The sequence below is a fragment of the Chinchilla lanigera genome, unplaced genomic scaffold (genome assembly GCF_000276665.1).
Source record: "Chinchilla lanigera isolate Chin_1 unplaced genomic scaffold, ChiLan1.0 scaffold00080, whole genome shotgun sequence".
NCBI classification, from domain to species: domain Eukaryota; kingdom Metazoa; phylum Chordata; class Mammalia; order Rodentia; family Chinchillidae; genus Chinchilla; species Chinchilla lanigera.
In genome coordinates, this window is record NW_004955481.1 from 4,629,469 (window position 1) to 4,649,501 (window position 20,033).

At 51.5% G+C, this 20,033-nt stretch overlaps 1 protein-coding gene across 2 annotated transcripts in view; it reads right to left on the reverse strand.

The window, feature by feature from the left end:
- The window catches only part of Foxn1 (forkhead box N1), a 29,361-nt gene extending 18,223 nt beyond the window's left edge, over nt 1–11,138 (reverse strand). For both annotated transcript variants that reach the window (XM_013503339.1, XM_005402751.2), the window contains exon 1: nt 10,940–11,138. The gene's annotated coding sequence lies outside the window, so the exon portion shown is untranslated. The remainder of the gene's footprint in view (nt 1–10,939) is intronic.
- Between the last annotated feature and the right edge of the window lie 8,895 nt (nt 11,139–20,033).

Sequence of the window (20,033 nt, forward strand, 5' to 3'; positions counted from 1 at the left end):
CCAGAAAGAATGGCTATCAAAAAATCAACCAATTACAAATGCTGGAGGGGCTGTGGCGAAAAAGGGACCCTTCTCCACTGTTGGTGGGAGTGTAGACTGATGCAACCACTGTGGAAATCAGTGTGGAGCTTCCTCAAAAATCTAGGACTAGAGGCCTCATTTGACCCAGCTATTCCCCTTCTTGGAATCCTTCCAAAAGAATTAAAAGCATCATCCCACAGTGATATATGCACACTCATGTTTATAGCAGTACAATTTTTAATAGATTAATCTTGGAAACAACCCAAGTGCTCATCAACCAATGAATAGATAAAAACGATGTGGGTTTTTAATACAATGGAGTACTACTCAGCCGTAAAGAAGGATAAATTTGAGACATTTATAGTAAATGGATTTACCTTGAAGCCATGCTCTTACGTGAAATAAATCAGACACACATATTACATGTGTAAATATTACATTTGTCTTTCTGGTGTGAGAAACAAAGTGTAAATAAGAACCAAAATGTAAAATAGAAATTGTGAAACAGGAAGAAATTGTTCAAACAGAAGGAAGACCTAGGGAAGGAGTAGGGGGAAAGAAAGGAAGGGAAAAGAAAAAATGAGAAAAGAAGGATAAAATGGAAACAAAGCTTTGTAAATCAGGAGAAGAAGAGGGGTTGAAGGGAGGGGAAGGGAGGGGAATGAGGAAAAAAGGGAATCAAATGCTATCATGTATGGGTACCAAAATAAAAGTCGTCCTGCCTCAGACACTGGGCAAAAAGCGTCTGACTGGTGTACACAACAAGGGTTGTTTGAGTACAAGGAAGGGATCACTGTTTGGAGGGGGAGAGCCTGGCACCAACTTCTCTCTGGAGCAGCCAGCAGAAAGTTCTTAAAGCTGGATGGGCTGGAGTCAGGACTGTGTCTGAATCCTAATCATTGTGGGAATTTGGTTGGACAAGTTGTTTAATTTCCTTCCCTGGGCCTCAGTTTCCTAATCTGTAAAATAGGGCTAATCATATACAACCTCTCTGGAGGATTAGATGAAATATTGCTTGTAAATAGCTTAACACATAGTATGTGCTCAATAAATGATAGCTATTATTAATAATTAGCAGTGGGACAGAGTTAATTTAGGGCATGAGCTCTGGGGGTGGGGGAAGGGAGCGCAGAGGGAACCCCCCCTCCCCAACCTCCCACTGCTGTTTCCCTGATGTGTCCCCCACACCCTGTGGAAGCTGAATTTCCTTCTGCTGGATTCTTGTTTCCCTACAGTAGAGACAGTACCCACAGAAACTCCCAGAAAATGCTTGGGAAAGAGAGGGCTGACCCTGTTGCTTTTGGTCCCTCAGGAAGCCTCCCTGACGTCCTCAGTGGTGTCTGCATTTAGCAGGAATCATTGTCATTGAACCTCGAGCCTGCCTGTTCTGGTTTCGGGGAACATGAAGGGATCTGTGAACAATTATGACAGAAACCATGTTCTCCTCCCCTTCCAGAGCACTCCCTGGCCCACAGCCTGCCCCGGCCTGGCCTGGGGGCTGGGGCACTCAGGGGTGGACAGCGTCCGCAGTTCCTTAGACTGTAGGGACTGGGGTGACCATAGCCCCACATGTCTGGGGCACCCTGGAGTTCACTCCGCACTTTGGTATCATCACCTAGTTACCTTTGCCCTCGGTCCCCGAGTGCAGTGGACAGTTGCTCCCACCTCTTCCTAATTCCATGTCCACTCAAGTCAGGCCAAATTTTTAAAAAGAACTGATTGGTGAACGTTTACCAGCCCACTGCAGGTGGGGACGCAAAGTCAGTTCCTTCATTTTTTTCAGGGGAAATTTGGAGGCTCATGGGAGGAAATGACACACCCAGGTCCACACAGCTAAAAGGGAAGCCGCAGCTCCTGACTCTGTCCCCCAGAGCCCCAAGGCACACACTCCAGGCATGGATGTGGTGCTGGCAAAACATTGGCTGAAGACCCTCTTCTGGCATCCTGTCCACCTCTGTCCTCTGAGTGTCTCTTCCTTCCATGTTCCTTGGGGAGGCGGGAGGTCGGGATGGCCAGAAATAGATTCAATCTGCCCTGGAGTCAGGGAAGAGATCACTGGCCTCTGACCTGAGTCCGGCGGGTGTAAATGAGGAAGTTTCCCCTGGAAATCCGGCAGCCAGACTGACAATAATCACCCTGCATCCCTGCTCTGCTCTCTTCTCGAAAACAGCCAGCTCGGCACTGCCTCTAGCCATCTGCACCAACACCTCCATCTCTCTCCTGTCCTTTTCCCTGGCTCCTCAAGACACGGGCAGAGCTGGGCATGGGGATGCATGTCTGCAACTCCAGCCTTGTGGGAGGCTGAGGCAGGAGGATTGTGTAAGTCTGAGCCAGTTTGGGCAATTTAGTGAGATTTTGTCTCAAAATAAAAAATATGACAAAGGGGCTAGAGCTATAGCTCAGTGTGAAGGCCTTAGGCTTGATCTGCAGTACTGAAAAAGAAAAGATTCAGGAAAAAGGGACCCTTTGGTTGTGTGACCTTGGACAAGTCACTTCTCCTTTCTATACTTCCATTCTCCTATAAGCAAAATCAGATGGAGGGACCAATGCATCTGAAGATGCTGAGACTGATCTTGGGGGTGTGCATTTCTATTCTGCCTTTGAGGGACCAGAGGACCAGGCAGAGCCAGGTGAATTGCTACACCCCAGGAAGGCACCACACTGTCATCCCCTTTTATAGATTAGGAGACTGAGACTCAGAGAGGTTAACCTGACTTGTCCAAGCCACCTAGCTAGTAAATTTTGCTCCCTAGGATTCAGACCTAGGCTTCAAAGCCAGTCTCCCTAACCACTGAGCCACAGTGCCCCGCCTTGGGAACACCTCAGCCTCTTGAGGGAAGGTGGAGGTTTCCTTGGGAGGATCTGCGCCTGTATCCCCTGTTGGTAACTAACTGAGTCACAGAGGCCAGACAGGCAGAGGGTACTGAGGGCCCTCATGGGGTTGTCCATGCTCCGTGCCCCTTCTTACCCGTGGGCCTCCTACCTGCCCTTTATGAGTGAGGTGGAGCCGGCTCGGTTCTGCCTTAATGGTTTCTGTTGCCGGCTGCGGCAGCTTGTTTTACGAGGGGTGGGGCCCTGCCCAGTGCTCGCCTGCAGCCCCACCCGGGGCTCCACCCCACAGGGCTGGGAGGGGTCCCCTGGAGCAGCTCCGTAATTACCTGCGGGGGGGGGGGGGTTGGCAAGGAAGGGCCTGGGGGTTGTGTCTGAGGCTCGGCGCCTGGATACTGAGGGTCCGGGGGTGCCGAGAAGAAGAGGTTTCTAGCTCCTTTCCTCCCATCACAGTTGGGGGTTCTGAGGGCAACATTCTGGCCCTGCTGGCTCTGGATCCTGCCTGGGTTCCAGGACCTGGGTCAGCTGCCCCTGCCTGGAGATCTGTCCGAAGGGCTCTGAGGAGCACACAGGGGCAAGAACGGCAGGGATAGAGTTGGCAGGAAGAGCGCAGGAAGAGCAAGGGAGGCAAAATATCCCCGACCCCCAAGCGGTGCTTTCCTCCAATGCGAGCCACTGACACCTGCCCTGAGTCGTTCTCATCCCCCAAATCAGGTGCATCCGAAAGCCACCTCAGTCCTGTCTGTCTCTGCAAGGAGGCTGGTTCCGCAGCATCGCCAGGGTGCCCACCCACAAAGAGTACTTGAGCCGCCTCCTCTGCCTGCGCTGCCCAGGAAATTCTTCCAGATAGTTAACCGCAATTCTTAAAATCTCAGTCCACTTGCCCCGGCCTTCCTGCCACTTGCCGAAGGACCCTCCAGAGCTGTTTAAGGACGATAGACTTATCCCTCCTCAGAGAGGGCCCCAGCTTTGCAGCAGACGCCTGACTCTGAGGGCTGCCGGCTTTCCCTCTCTTCTTTGCCCAGCATACTTCCCTTTCTACCATCTTGGCTGCCTCTGGGCAGCTTCCCAGCTCTCCACCCTTCTCCAGCTCCTGCCACCCGTCCCTGGCCCCAAAGGAGCCAAATCCAACCACTCACAGTAGGCTCCTGGCCATGGCTGTCATCCTGACTTCGGGGAGTCATTCTGCCTGTTGTTCCCCAGGGGCCTCCATCGACTATAAATACTCTAACATGCCTGGACCAGCCCCCTGCCCCTGGGCGGGGGCGGGACCGTCTCCTCAGGCTAGACAGGCAGGTCACATGTCACATAAATGCCACAAGACCACGGTCCCTTCCAAGCAGCCTTGCCCTTTTGGAATGGATGTATGATGGATGGATGGATGGATGGATGTGTAGATGGATGGATGGGTGGATGTATAGATGAACAGTTGGATGGACAATGGATAGATGGCGCTGGGTGATGGATACATGGGCAGATGGACAGACGGATAGGTCAATGTTCAGTAGAAGAGAGGAATAAATGCCTTTGACCTACCTGTGGATGCTTATTTTATCAATGGTAAAGAAGAGATTTCAAGGAAACAAGAAATGCTCTCCTTTGAAGCCACCCATCCTTTTCTGAGAGATATCTTCAAGGTCACCTTTTCCCCTTGCTATGGGCAGCTGGTCTGGGAGACTGACTCTGCTGAGCTCTCCCTACTCCTTAGATTCCCCCTTCCCAGAGACTGCCTGCCTAACCATCCCCAGGCACCTAACATCTTTGCTCTTCTTCTTGGGTGTCATGCATGGTCCGCCTTTTCCTCCCTCCTACCTACCTGCCTCTTCTAGAGTCCATACTCAGGCTGCGAACCCACTACCAGATCTTGCTTCCAAATGCAAGGCCAGCTTGGCCTCCAAGATTAGCAGGGGTAGGGACCTTGGGGAGAACCTCTTAACCCACCTACATCCTTCCCAGGGAGTCTGACCTGACTGGTCTGGTAGTGAGGACAGTCCTGGCAAAAGACTTGAAGACAGAACTATCTGGGCCTGCCTGGAGAGTGGGGAGGTGGAGACTTCTTTACTGCCTGCTTAATCCTCCCAGGAACACTGTGGGGAATGCATTAATCTGAGCTTTTAGACACTGATTCCAAGAGCAGAAATTTCCCTCACATCCTTAGTCTACCAAGCCATGAAAGAGGCCAAAGACTGGAAAATGAGGTAGGAAAGACTGAAGGGCCAGGAAGCTTTTCCACAAATATGAAAGATCATCTTTATCCTTCCTACAAGTTTCCTCCAGCCACGCTGGCTGGAAAGGATGGAGGAGTGGGCTAAGGGGCTGGATAGAGTGGCTGGCCTCTGAGCACCCATTACTCTGAGTCCCTCAGGCCCAAGAAGCTCCACCTCCATAAGAAAATCAGAGCTCAGTCTAGTGCACCTCTCCATGGGTGCAGTTTATTGGCTGTGGCAGTGATTAGCAACTGAGGATTTGATCAGTAAGATGAACAGGGCTCTCACCTCCTCCCTAGGAGCGCTCGCCAAGCCCAGAACTAACCCCTACACTCCTCACAAAGCCCCCCTCCCCTTCATGGAAGTCCTCCTGACCCCAGGACCCCAGGACAGTCCTCTCCTATATCTGCCAGCAGCACAGGTAGTTACAGCAATAAACCTCATTTCCTCCTTTATAAAATGTGATCCTCATCCTTGTCCTACATACCTTACCTGGGTGTCAGGGGACTGAGTGAGAATCAGAAAGTCAAGGTGCTCAGAGGAAGGGAAGGTATAGCCTCTTGTTTGACAGCCCTCCTCCTCTCCAGGGGTCCCAGGACTGTGGGATTTCAGGAGAGGGATGACACTGAGTGACTACTTCTCACCTTCAACTGTGTGCCCTTCCCAGGGGCGCTGCCTATGGGGGTGATCAGGAGGGCTGACGTCCAAGTGGTGGGCCCCCTCCTTGCCTGCCCACCTTAGTAGGGGCAAGACATAGTCCAGGATCCCATCATTGCCAGTGACAGAGGTCACCTCTCATGCTCTGTACATATCATTATCAGGACAGCTCATTCTCATCAATCTATCATTAGGGATATTAATTCTGCCACCAGTACTAATAACACAGATTTAGTACAAGACAAATACATACTGATGAACCTCCTCCCCCGGTGCTGTCCAATAGAGGGGGCAGGGAAGGGGTTATCTGCTTGGACTTATCAAACTTCGCAGGGAGAAACACAGTGGGAGGCCCCTCTCTCTGTGACAGACAGGGAAACTGAGACCCCAGCAAGGGAAGGGATTATTCCTTGCTAGCAAGTCCCTTCTTCCAGGCAGTCATGCCTTTGAGAAGTGGCAGGGCTGGGCATGGTGGCTCACAGCTGTAATCCCAGCACTTGGGAGGCTGAGGCAAGAGGATTGCTGTGAATTCGAGACCAGCTTGGGCTACAAAGTGAGCTCAAGGCCAGCCTGAACTGCGTGGCGAGACCCTGTCTCAAAAAGACAAAAACAAACAAACAAACAACAACAAAAAAGAGAGGTGGCAGGCTCTGAGGACACCTTTCTGAGCCCATCCAGGCCCTTAGCTCCAGCCCCCATATTTCTCTCCTGCCATCCCCAAATCCTCCTGGCCTTGGCGTTGCCATCCCAAAGAATTTCTTCTCCCAAACCTCTTCTACAGTGGGCACATTTTGAATGTTTATAGGAAGGCCCCGTGATCCAGAGTCTAAGGATATATGGTCCCTGGGATCCGTCGTGGACTCCAGGAACTCCATCCAGGGAGAGATAGGGACACCACCTACCATCACTGTGAATGCTGCTGTGGTCACTTGGGCTCTGTATGAGGAAGGGACTGCAGAGTCTTTTAATTAGGTTTTCTGATCACAGTTTTGTGTGTGTGTGTGTGTGTGTGTATGTATGTGTGTGTGTGTGTGTGTGTGTGTGTGTGTGTGTGTCCTTGTGTACATCTTTTGCCTTCTGAGACTGATGGGCTGATGCAGTCTGGGACATAGCTGTGGAATTTACAAGTGTAGGTGGGACTTCCAACTGTCTCCGGGCAATCCGGTTCCAGGGAAACACCCCATTCTGTGTGTGTGTGTGTGTGTGTGTGTGTGTGTGTGTGTGTGTGTGTTGTGTGTGTGTGTGCATGAAGATATATGAGGACAGGGCTCGAAGCCCACTGACCACAAATCCTCCCATGAGATTAGGGTAGAGGTTGGGATCCAGCCTCCCAGTGGGTTCTCTACTTCAAGGGGGAGGGTCTTGAGGGGTGCCCACCCCCTGGAGCTTCCAGAGTCACTGCACGAGCACAAGTTCCCCTTCCTCTGTGACTCACAGTAGGCTTTCGGTCTAGTTCCCTGAAAGCTCACGATTCAGCTAGTTCTCTCTCAGGCCCCATTAATCTGAGCTGACTAAGCAAGAGCCACAGGCGGAGTAGAGACTGGGGGATGCTCACGACAGTGGCAGTCATTCCTAAACAACCCGGCAGGCCTTGCTTCAGGTTCTGTCCTTCCCCCTGCCTTGGCCTGGCCATGCATGGCCAGGTCAGTCATGATCCCAGCCCTCTGAGAAGGGGTGCTGCCATCTCCTTTCAGGGCCCCCTGAGCATGTTTCCCCATCTCCCCCTTCCCTTGCCACACGCCCAAAATAGAAGTCTGCCTGGAAGCAGATGTCAACTTGTCTTGTTGCATCTGAACTCTTCTGGGGGAGAGGTGGGTACTGGGGTTAAACCCAGGTCTTGGTGCACGCTGAGCACGCGTTCTGTCACTGAACTGTACCCCTAGTTGAATTCATTTTTACTGTTTGGCCAACATCCAGCCTTGAAGGCCCACATAGGAGCAGGAAACTGAAAGCTTCTTGAGGATGACCCCACACAATCTGTTCCAGGAGCATGGCCCTGTGCTTTGCCTCAATACTCAGAGGACTTGGAAGATGTATCTAGACCCCTGGCAGAGGTGCCAGTGAAGGATGCGGGGTTCCAAGGGGATCCGTGGCATAAAGGAAGACCTGTTCTGGGGAGGTGGGGATGGGGTGGATGAGAAGATGCGGTGTGAATGGAGGTGTGGGTGGGGTAGGGAGGAAGAAGAGACTGGGGCTTGGAGATGGAGTAGAGGCTGGGGATGGAGACGAGGAGGTGGAAAAGAAGGGGACTGAGTGGGGTTGCAAACCGGATGAGTGCAGTGCTCTTGTAACCCCACATACTCAGGGAGCTGGGGCGAGAGGGTCGCCTGAGCTCAGGAGTTTGAGACCAGCTGGGCTGCAGAGTGAGACCCTGGCTCTAAAGCAAACAAACAAATAAGGAAATGGGATTGTTGGAGATGCAATAAATAAGGCCTTCGATTTGACCCCTCCCACCACACACACACACACACACACACACACACACTGGGCACGGGACCAAGTGTGGGAAGAGAAAAGTGATGGATATGGTAGAGAACTCGGGAAGCAGGTGAGGAGCGAGGTAAGAGGTGGGCACAGGGATGGCAGAAGGGGCAGGGGAGGGGATGCACGCACTGGAAAGACCCAACTTATTCAGGTACCATTTGGTTGGAGCTCCTGGGATGCACCTTCCCACAGGCCCTCCTGCCCTTCCCCTGCTCCCAGGCACATTGCCAGCCCAACCCTGTGACCCCGTGCACCCCAGATCAATGGCTGGCTCTCCACTCAGGAAACCACCTCCTACGGTCACAGAGTCCCTGCAGATTCAACTTAACATGCTGAAGCGTTTCCCTGAAGTCTCAGTCTCTCCTGCCAAGGAAGCCGATCAGGCCACAGCAAGGATAGTGGCAGACTTCTGTCCTCTCCATCCCTCTGCTACGAGCGCATGGGGCCTGAGTAGGGGCGACCACCAATCTCCTTACAATAGAGTGCTGGACAGAAAATGACACAGGGCAGCAGGTGCAAAACCTCTATTCCCTTTCTGCCCACAAGCTCTAAAGACATTTCAACATGGCAGCACTTTCTGGCTAGGAACGTGGACCCAGGGCAGGCATCGGGGGTTCTGCTAATCCATAAAGACCAGGCTCAGTCGACCCAGAAGGAGAGGGGAGTCAGACATCAGGAAGGACTTCCTGGCTGTGAAGGATGGAGAGTCCAAGGGCGATGGTGTTAGAGGGCAGATGGGACTTTCCATGGGGCTAAGGAAGGTTTTCCCAGAGGCAAAGGATGGCACATGACAGAAGCCGCCTGCTAAGGATGGACTTTTCTCCTCGTCTTTAAGCTTCCCAAGGATTTTTTTTTCTCATGGTGAATGACGAAAGCTTGCGTGGAGGAAATGTGGGGTCAGTGCACAGATGAGGCAAAGGTGAGGGGCAAGAAGGAGGTCCCAAGCCCCCTAATCTTTCTCTTGCTTTTCAAGGATCCAGTGATCCAGAGCATGCTGGGGCTCCCTAAGCCCCTGGGAAATATAGTCCTCTGAGAACTCCCCGGCATTCCCGGGAGAACAGGTTCTTGGCTCTGGAGGTGAGTGAGGCGCCGGGCCTGGGGGTGCAGCGTGCCTCGGCAGGCCCCGGAGCTGGGAGCTGAGCTCGGCAGAGGCCGCACGGGCGGGGCCGGGCGGGGATCTGGGAGGACATGTGCCTCTCCCCATGGCGCCTTCGCCCCTGAGGATCTCAACCTGAGGCAGGACCCTGCCCAGGACCCAGCCCAGCTCTGTCCCTGCCTGGCCCACCCAGGGTCGCACACAGAGACACAAGAGAAAGGGGCTGGGCAGGAGGCACAGCCCCACCCTCCATCAGTCAGGGATGCCCCTCTCGTGCTTTCGTCCTGTCCTGTTCTACAGGTCTGGGAATGGCCAAACCGGAGAAGGGTCTGAGCGAAGCCCGGCAGGGACGGGACTCATATGCAATGCCACCCTCCCCTTCCACCTTCTGATCAGCTCATAGGAATGGGGTTCATCAGTAGGGAGAAGTGAAGGACAGGGGGGCAAGTACAGCTGGACCCTACAGCACTAGAGACTTCAGAGACACTCCAGAGAGGACTTCATGCCCATGAGGGAGCTGACCAAACTTCCTTCTGCAGGGATTAGGAAGAATAGGAGGAGCAGCCCTGTCTGGTGTGGGAAATGACTGGCCCAGAATCGGGGGTGGTTGGGGTGAGTTCTCAAGAGGAGGATCCCTTTCCTCCGGGTCCTGTCCCACTGACCAGCTGTGCTTCGCCACTACACACATCCAAGTCTATCCCCCTCACCTGCAGGTGCAGAGATGAGAGGCAAACACACCCACTTACTAGTCTATTCTTAAAGCCAGCAGGCTTCTTGGGACATTTAGGGAGGGCCTGGGGGGACTCCACGGGGAATGCCAGATCCTTACTTGGTCGGGCAGAGGGCAGGGAGGACCGCAGGAGCTAGAGGGGGCTTCCTGCTGCTCCAGACATTTCCCTTAGAGTTTTTACTCCCAAGACTCCCAGTTCTAGGCTTCAGAGGTCTAAAAGCTCACTGACCATCCCAGGTCTGCTGCCTGCCAGGCTTCTTTGCCTTAGAGGTCTTGAAGACAGGAAATGTCCCCAGACCTCACGGGAGACTCTGTCTCAAGTTCAGCATCAGCCCCTGGCCACAGCACCTGTTGCCACCTGTCTGCCTCTCCACCAGATGCACCATCTCCTTTCTGCAGCCCATGCTCCCCGAAGGGCCCCAGGCACCTAGACCCCAGCCCAGCCTGCCCAGAGTGATCAAGAGATCCCTTGACCCATGCACGCTGGGCTCTCCCCTTTCCACTGTTTCTGGAATAGCCACTTGGCTGGGAATCTGCTTGCTTGTCTTTCAGCTCCAGTTTTCCAGTTCTGGCACTTCTGAGTTGTCGTGCTATCCCGGCACAAGGTGGGCAAGCTCATCTGCTCCAACACAAGCCAACAGCCCAGCCCAGACCAAAGATCCACGCTGCAGCAAGCAAGCTTGGAGCTGGACAGCCTGGACAGCACCAAGAGGAGGGGCAAGGAGGAGCGGGTCCCCCTCGGCCTCCAGGCACTCACCCTGATCCTGAGTCTCCCTTGAGCTGCAGCGAGAAGCTGGGGAGCATCCAGATGCTCCTGCCCCTCCTGAGGCCCCTTAAAATAGGCGAGCCCCCTCCCCATGCCCTGGCCCGGCCCTGCTGGCCTCCACGGCTGACTGGGGCCGGGTCTCCGCTTACCTGCTCAATGAAGCAGGTCGGCGTGGGGGCCCAGATCTAGGGGGCCAGGAGCTCCGTCCGTCTGTCAGTCCGTCAGCTGGGCCTTCCTGGGTCTGTGCTGACATCAGGTGAGGGGAGGCAGCTGCTGGGTGAGCCAATAATTATGATATCAGCTTCCCCTTGCCCTGAGGGGCTGCTGCCAAAACGGGGAGAAGAGAAAGGTGACTAAGAAGCTAGTTTGCTCCTTGGCTCTTGTTTGACAGGTACCGGCTCTTGTGCCCGCCCCAGCCGCGCCCCGGCCCCTCCAACCCCTCCCTTCTCCCAAGCTAGCCCGGGCCCCCTCTTCTTGCCAGCGGGCACAGCTTGTGGCTTGTGGGGAAGGGGGTTGTCCCTTGGTCCCTACCTGCACCCAAAATGGGGGATGTCAGCCCCCCATGGGTGGGGCAGAGGCCTGTTGGGGCACGTGCGAGTGTGTCAGGAGAGCCCGGCTGCCACATACGTGTTCATGGAGCTGGTGAGGGGTTCTGGGGAACAGCATGTGGCGGCGGCCCGTGGTTCTGAGGCATGACGTGGGTGGCCCCTCAAGGGCCGAGCACCATATAGACTTGCTGGGAGCTGCCTGCAGGGCCCAGCCTTCTGTCCACCAATCCATGGTCTCTCTGACACCTTATGTGGGGGTGTGTGCTCCCACAACCTACCTGTGTGATGCCCTCTGTATGTCTGTGGTATGTGAGTCTCCACGCGGCCCTCCCCGGGACCGTCCCTCCGTCTCCTGGTTGGAGAGTGTCTGAGCCTGTGTCTTCTCTAGTGTCTGTGGGTCTGGGTCCCTGTGCACCGGCCTGTGTCGGTGTCCCTTGTATGTCGCCTGCATGTTTATAACCATGTCTGTGAGCATGTCTCTGCTCTGCGTCAGCAGTCCTGTCACGACTCCACAGCTACCCCTCATGGTCTGGAAGATGGAAACAGAAATCCGAGTGGCTATGGCGCTCCCTGGTTCCTGGGCTGAGAGGTTTAGGATTTGGCCACTGTGGGTCCCGCTTGGATTAGGCCTGGGACCTGTCTCTGCTCCCTGCTCCCTGCTCCCTGCTTCCTGGCAGCCCTCCTTGCTGTGGCCCCAGATTCGTCCCTATCTTCTTCTCCTGGTTACTTTTGCATCTGCTTGCGCCACCTCTGCCTCCTGTCCCCAGCCACTGTCTCCCTCCCTCCCCCTTGCTCCCCTTGCCTGGACTTGAAGCCCGCTTGTAGGTGAAGGCTCTGGGACAGAGTGGTAAAACTGCCACCCAGGGAAGCCTGCGGGTGTGGGCAGCTCGGCTCCTCCCCACTTACTCTCTCATTCCAAGGGCAGAGGTAATGCCAACTGGTGTTGGGTGGGGTTGGTGGTCATCTGGCGCAAGGGTGGAGCAGACTAAACAATTTGGCAACTTCTTAGTCTAGGCAGAGAATGTTCTGCAGATAATAATAAGACACCCATTTGCAAAAGACGGCTAGCTGTGTGATCATCCATACTTCTCACTCTAAGCCTCAATTTCCTCATCTTTGACAATGGAATGTTACCCATTGGACTATTGCAAAGATGACATAAATTTATATATTTAAAGTTCTTAGCACCATCCCTGGTACATAGTATACGCTCAATAAATGTGCACTCTCTCTTCACCAAACCCTGTGGTGCCAGATGGGAAATGAGGGTATGGTAACATGTTCACTTGAGTATAAGAATTTTTTTTTGGGGCATGGTGGTACACACCTGTAGTCCCAGCACTTGGGAGGCTAAGGCAGGAGATTCGTTGCAAGTTCAAGGCCAGCCTGGACTACAAAGTGAGCTCAAGCCCAGCCTGAACTGCATAGCGAGACCCTGTCTCAAAAAACAAAAAAACAAAATAATTTTTTTTCTAGCTGGACGTGGTGATGCACACCTGTAGTCCCAGCAGTCAGGAAGCTGAGGCAGGAGGATTGCCACAAGTTCAAGGCCAGCTTAGGCTATACAATGAATTCAAGCCCAGCCTGAATTACAGAGTGAGGCCTTGTTTAAAAAAAATTTTCCCCCTGAGGTTAGGTCACAGGACCTGATTCAATCTACCTTTCTTAAGCCTAATAATCAATGGTGCTCCACAGTGAAAGGGCAGGTGTCAAGATCTGTGTACAGTAATAGTTACTAATTGCTCCTATCTGGTCTATTCAAGACTGATTGTTACTTCTAGACCCACGGGTATTTCTATATGGATGCTCTGGTCATAGAGAACCAGGAAAGGTATAACTTAAAGTCCTCCATCATTGCTGTTATTTGATATTATTCTGGAGTTCCTAACCAAGGCAGTATGCCTACCAATAGATAGACGGATAAAGAAAATGTGTTATTTACACACATTGGAGTACTACTCTGCCATAAAGAGAGATAAATTTGAGTCATTGGTAGGATAATGGATGTACCTTGAGACCATAATGTTAGGTGAAATAAATCAGACACACAAACATAAATATTGCATGGTTTCTCTTATATAAGAAACTCAAATTAGCTGGGTGTGGTTGTGCATGCCTGTAATCCCAGCACTCAAGAGGCTGAGGCAGGAGGATGTTTGAGAGGTCAGCCTGGGCTACAAAGTGAGTAAGCTAGCCTGAACTATAAGGTGAGACTATATCTGAAAAAAAAAAAAAAGAAAGAGAGAGAGAGACAGAATCTTCAAAGAATTACAAATGAACCTGGAAAGGGGCTGGGGATTTAGCTCAGCAGCACAGTGCCTGCCTGGCAAGTGCAAGGTCGTGAGTTCGATCCCAGAGAAAAACCAAAAAATAAAACAAAAAATGAAAAACGAACTTGGATATACTAGTACACACCTACAATCTCAGCACTCTAGGGGGAGATTGAGACAAGAGGATTGCAAATTCCAGCCCAACCTGGGCCATTTAACCATCTAGTGATACCTTTTTTTTTTTTTTTTTTGAAGTTTTTTTGTTTGTTTGTTTGGTTTTTTGTTTTTTTTCCAGTACTGGAAATCGAAATCAGGACCTTGCGCTTGCCAGGCAGGTGCTGTGCCACTGAGCTAAATCCCCAGCCCCCATTTAGTGATACATTGTCTCAAAATAAAAAATTAAAAAATGCTGGGGATGCACCTAGTGTGAAGGACCTAAATTCAATCCCCAAGACTTAAAAAAAAAAAAAAGAAAAGAAAAGAAAAAAGAATTATAGATGATGTGATTACTTATTTAGGAAACCTATGAGAATAAACTGAAGGACAATTTAGAATTAATGAGAAGCAGCAGAAAATGTTAAAAGTGTAAAATTCAAGACCATTTTTTTTGAGGCAGGGTCTCACTATGAAGTCCAGGCTGACCTTAAACTCACTTATGTAGCCCAGGCTGGCCTCAAATTTAGGTCAATTCTCCCGCCTCAGCCTCCTGACTGCTTGGATTACAGGCATGTAACCACCATGGGCAGCTCAAAACCATTTCTATACAACTAATTAGAAAATAGAAAATTTCTATACAACTAATTAGAAAATATAACAATTAGAAAATAGCGACAACAGATCCAGTTCACACTTGCAATATTACAATATAACCAGGAATAACTGAAAAGAAACACAAAATCCACATTAAAAAAAATAGAAATTTGCTGACAGACATAAAATAACACTTGAATAAACATAAAAGTGTATAATGTTCCTGAAGCGGAAAGCTGAACATACTATGTAAAGATGTCAATTCTCTTCAAAATAATTCATAAGCAGAATGTAATTCAAATACAATACCTAATTTTTTTTCTCTTCAGAACTCTACAGGTTGATTCTAAAGGTTGGGGGAAGCTGGGCGTAGTGGTGTACGCCTGCAATCCCAGCACTCGGGAGGCTGAGGCAGGAGGATTGTTGCATGTTTGAGACTAGCCTGGGCTACAAAGTGAGCTCAAGGCCAGCCTACACTGTATAGCCAGATCCTGTCTCAAAAAGACAAAAAAAAAAAAAAAAAAAAAGTTTAGGGGAACAATAAATATATGTATATGATTTAGGTCTTTCTGAAAAAGAAGTCTAATAGGAGGAATTTGCCCTGCCAGTCTCCAAATGTCCAGCAAGGTTTTCACAATTAAAACAGTACAATTTGGGTGTAGAAACACACAAAAAAATTAACTGAAGATAATGGAGTGGAGAATAAACTTGGACATCTATGAGAATTTGGTACATGATATAAAGTGCCTGAAAGACACAAAGAAAGTAAAAAGCTCAATAATAGATGGACTTGTGATGGGGCTGGGGATTTAGCTCAGTGGCACAGTGCCTGCCTGGCAAGCGCAAGGTTGTGAGTTCGACTCCTGGTATCGGAAAAAAAAAAAAATAGATGGACTTGTGAAAAATTCAATGGAGCTGAGGTAATGGACTTTCCATTTGAAAGAAATAAAGTTAAATCCTACTGCATGCTATACATTAAAAAAAATCCTGATGGACTAAAGATCTAAAGCAAAAATGAAAACGATACAAATACTTAGAAAAAAGGAAACATTTTAATTAAACTCTGGAGGGCAGAGGTATTCTTGAGCGTGTCATCAAATCCAGAAGCCATATTGAGAGACCTGACTCATGAAAAACTCAAAATTTATTTATAGCAAAGTATAACATAAACAAAGTTAAGAGCCAAAAAAACCATTTGGAAGAAAATGTTACAACATATATAGCAGATAAAGGGTTGATACTCATGCTATATAAAGAACTCTTGTAAATAAATGAAAAGATAGAAAAGGATATACATAGGCAATCCATAGGCAAAGTAAAAATGACCCAAAAAAGAAACAAGTGAAAAGATTTTAAACTTCGTTAAAAATCAGGAAAATACAAGTGAATTGCGGGGTCCAGGGCCCTGCCAAGGCCTCGGAGGACGCACGGAGAGACGGCGGTTGTCGTCTCTCCCCAGCGAGGCTCCGCTGCTAGTGAGAGAGGTGAAATTCTTCCGCTTCCGAAAGAGGCTCTCCCTCTGCCCCAGGAGTGGGTGTGGGTTTTGGCTCCCTCTTCCCTTTGGGAAGCACAGTTTCCTCACTGCTGCTAGTCTGGTAGTTGGAGCAAGAGCCTTGGGAATTCCGTAGCGTCTGAACTGTAAGATTTGTGAGGTCTTTGTCCTCCTCCTGGATAGGACCATCCTCTCCTTCCCTTGTCACATCGGCCTCTCGGAGTTCTCTCCTAGGCCCAAAAAGTCTGTCCTAGCATCTGGCCCCAGTTCTGGCTTCTGCAGCGTCGGCTCTGCTTCCCTGGGAAGGGCTTCTCTGCACAGGTCTGTTTCCCCCATTCCCAGGCTCTCTTTTCAGGCCTGCAGATGGAGCTGAGCTGGGCTCCAGCCTGAATGGGGCCAGGGGAGGGGCAAGACTCTGGGGGGTCCCAGAGCAGGAGCCTGCTCCCACGCTGGGGCGCCCCAGTGTGATGGAGGAAAGGTCGCCTTCCACGCATCCCCCGTCAGGATGGGTCACCTCTATCCACTTGTGCTCGTGGAAGCGGGACTTCTGTCCTCCAAATGAGTTCCAAGGGTTGATTCTGCCTCTTCCCTGGTCTGCAAAGTCTCAATCCATGGGCATGGGAGACACTCAGTATCTACAGAAGCCAGGTGTGGAGGTACACACCCGTACTCTCAGTGCTCAGGAGGCTGGGGCAAGAGGACTGCAAGTTGAAGGCCAGCTTGGGCTATTAGCAAGTTCAAGGCCAGCCTAGAATACACAGTGAGACTGTTAAAATACCAACTCCCCTCAAAAGAACAGAGATGTAGAGCTACGGGCTGGGGGTGGCCCTTGGTGGTAAATCATGTTAGCATGCTCTAGCTCTGGGTTCTAGCCTCAGCAAACTCCTTCCCCACCCCCTAAAAAAAAGAACATCTGCAGAGGAACAAGGCCCAACTGTTGCTGGCACAGGGACTCCATGTCAAAGGAGGTTTGGAGGGATCTGGGCCAATCAGAGTGGGCTTCCTGGGGTCGGCAGGCAGCTCCTTGGCTGTGGACGATGGAGAAGCTCCACGTCAGAGGGTGTGAGGTGCGGAGCTGAGATAGGAGGTCTGTGTTGTTCTGGTTGGGTGACCCCCTGGGAAGTTCAGGGAGTTTCCAAGCTTGGTGGGGAAGGAACTCAGTTAGAGTCCTGCTAGATGGGGAGGGGTTCTCTCCTCTGGTTTTTTTTTTTTTGTTATTGTTGAGACCAGCTCTCATTATGCCTTTCAGGCTGGCCTTGAGCTTACTTTGTAGCCCGGGCTGGTCTTGAACTCACAGCGATCCTCCTGCTTCAAGTCTCTCAAGTGCTAGGATTACAGGTATGGACCATCATACCTGACTGCTCCCCTGGTTTTAATCCCTCCTGCTGTAGGAGGCAGTTTGCAGGTTGTAGAGGCTGGAAGAATCAAGCAGGTGTGTGTGTGTGTGTGTGTGTATTTTTCACTAGAGTCAGTGTCTGTGTAAAGTACAGTGCAGTGTACCTCTGTGTGAGTGTGCAGGTATTGACATTTCTGCTCTCACGCTCACATGTCGCCATGGTGCAGAGTGATCGTGTGCTGCTAGATGTGTCCATGCCAGAACGTATGTGTAAGTGTGCATGAGCATCTGTGTACTTGTGAGAACACGCAAGTCTGGCTCTGTGTGCAGAAGTACTGAATGATTGCAGATGTACAAATGTCAAAAAGCTGGGCATGGTGGCACATGCCTGTAATCCCAGCACTTAGGAGGCTGAGGCAGGATTGTTGTAAGTTCAAGACCAGCCTGGGCTACAAAGTGAGCTCAAAGCCAGCCTGAACTGCATAACGAGACCCTGTCTCAAAAATTTCTGTGAGTCTGTCTGTGGGGTTTCTGTGTGTGACTCTGAAAAGCTTCAAGAGCTGGTAACTTGGTGCATAGGAGAATCATCTGTGTGACTATGCGTGCACAGGTGTGCATACCTGTACAGGTATTGATGGGTTCTTTTGTATATGATTCTGTGTATCATGTCTAGGGGTCTCCCCAGCCTTAACAGCAACTCTTCTGTGTCCTTGTCATGATCTTTCCAATCAGCCTTCTCACTCCCTTTCCTCCCTTGACCTCTGTACCACAAACCTCCAGGCCCTAAGGTTGGCGGGGGGGGGGGAGGGTGTCACACTTTTGAGGCCTTCAGCCTCCCTGCCCCTTGGTTCTACAGGTGTGGTGGCGCACATCTGTAATCCTAGTTACTCAAGTCACGGAGGCAGGAGAATTGCGAGTTAGAGACCTGTCTGGACCACTCAGTGAGACACTGGCACAAAATAACAAATAAAAAGGGCTTGGGGAGCGGGACGTGGTGTGCATATCTGTAATCACAGCACTCAGGAGGCTGAGGCAGGAGGATCATTGTGAGTTCGAGACCAGCCTGGGCTACAAAGTGAGCTCAAGGCCAGCCTGAACTGCATAGTGAGACCCTGTCTCAGAAAGACCAAAAAAAAAAAAAAAAATGGGGGTGGGGGCTTGGGATATCGTTCAGTGGTAGGGCACTCTTGGGTTTGATATCCAGAACCACCACGACAAAGTAAAACCTTTGTGGTTCTGATGATCATGACTAACGGGGGCCAGGCTACGGAGGAGGCCACAGCGGCATCTCCTGTAAGCTGGTTCCCCACTGGAGCTCCATGTGTCCCCGCCCTGTGCCACCCAACCCTCTGTCCCCTTTGGCTGTGCTGCCCTTCCTTCTCCAGGAAGCAGCCTCCCCTCGGAGCCTTTGGGGAGACTGAGAACTTATGGTTCTGGAGCCGAGGACTTTAGGCCCTAGAACAGCCTGTGACCTGCGGTACAGTTCAAAGTGAACCAGAGAGTGGGACCGACAGCCCTGCTCCCATCTCCCTAGAAGCTTTCTTCTTCCACCCTGCAGGATTCTCCTGCTTGGGCTTGAAAGCTACTTCCTTGTGCTTTTGGGTTGCTGTAGTTGCCTCCTGGCCCAGCAGGAGTAGGTTGGAAACAGGGAAGCCCCAGGGCCTTTGGAGGCAGGGGCAGAGGCCAACAGTAAGAGTTGACTCAGAAAACTGGGCCTGTCTGCTGACCCTGAAGTGACTGTGGCCCACGGAAGCCAAGACACTGTTTTAAGGCACATAGCCCTCTACACACAGCAGTCCGGCAAGGGTCTTTGAGGGTGGCCTGTCCAGCTTTCTTCCAGGAGAAAGAAGCTTCGCTATGCATCCAATGCATTCACTCATTTGTATAACATTCACTGCACCAGGCCCCGTGTGGGAGCTGGGGGTGGGCTCCACTGGTTGTTGTCCTCAAGTTGTTTCCAGCCTCACTGATTTTCTTCTGCCCCTGTCCCCAAGGCCCTGGGAACTCACGACCTCAGAAGTTCTTGAGCACCAGTGCTGACAAGTTCTGCAGGAAGGAGACATTCAAAGCCTCTTACTACCTCCAGGAGATCATCAATGATGGGGAGCAGGAAATCAAGAGAAAAGTTGAAGACCCTAATCCTCATCCACCTGCTGCAGCTGAAGTGTGTGCACACAGGGCCTGAGCTGCTAGGCTGCCTGTACACGCCTGACCCCGGCCGACAGGCCCTTCCTTCAAAGGCTGGCCCAGTCCATGCTGCTTTATTGCCCAGCTAATGACGGTGATTAGGCTGACAGGTGCTGCCTGCCACCCGGCCACACTCCTGCCTGCTGAGGAGGGCGGTTTCTGAGCATTTGGGGGAGGCTTGGTTCCTGAGTCCTGCGAGGGCACCTGCCACCTAGCTGGCCGCTAGACCCTCAGGCTGGTTTTTGTACACCTTCCTCTGAGAAGTTGGGGCAAGCTTCATACCCCGGATGGCTATGGAGTGGAGAATGGTGGGTGGGGCACATGCACCCCAAGAAAATTTTTCCCCAGCCAAAGCTGGAGTACAGGTACCCATGCAGGGTCCAGGAGAAAGCAGTAGCAGAATAGCACAGCACTTTGCAGGTGCTGAGGGGGATAGAAGAGTCTGTTGCTTAGGGACCCACTGCATTGTGGGTAAGCCACTGGGGAGCCCTGCTGTTCTGGAGCTGGCCTACGCTCAGTGGGGGGACTGTTGCCTGGGGCATCGAGGGTCCTAGTGTGGGTCTGGATGGGAGCCCTGATTTACAGTGTGCTTCATGCATGAGGAATGCCAGCCTGGGGGCCAGGGTGGGGGCGGAACCACTCGCCTGACACTCCTCACTC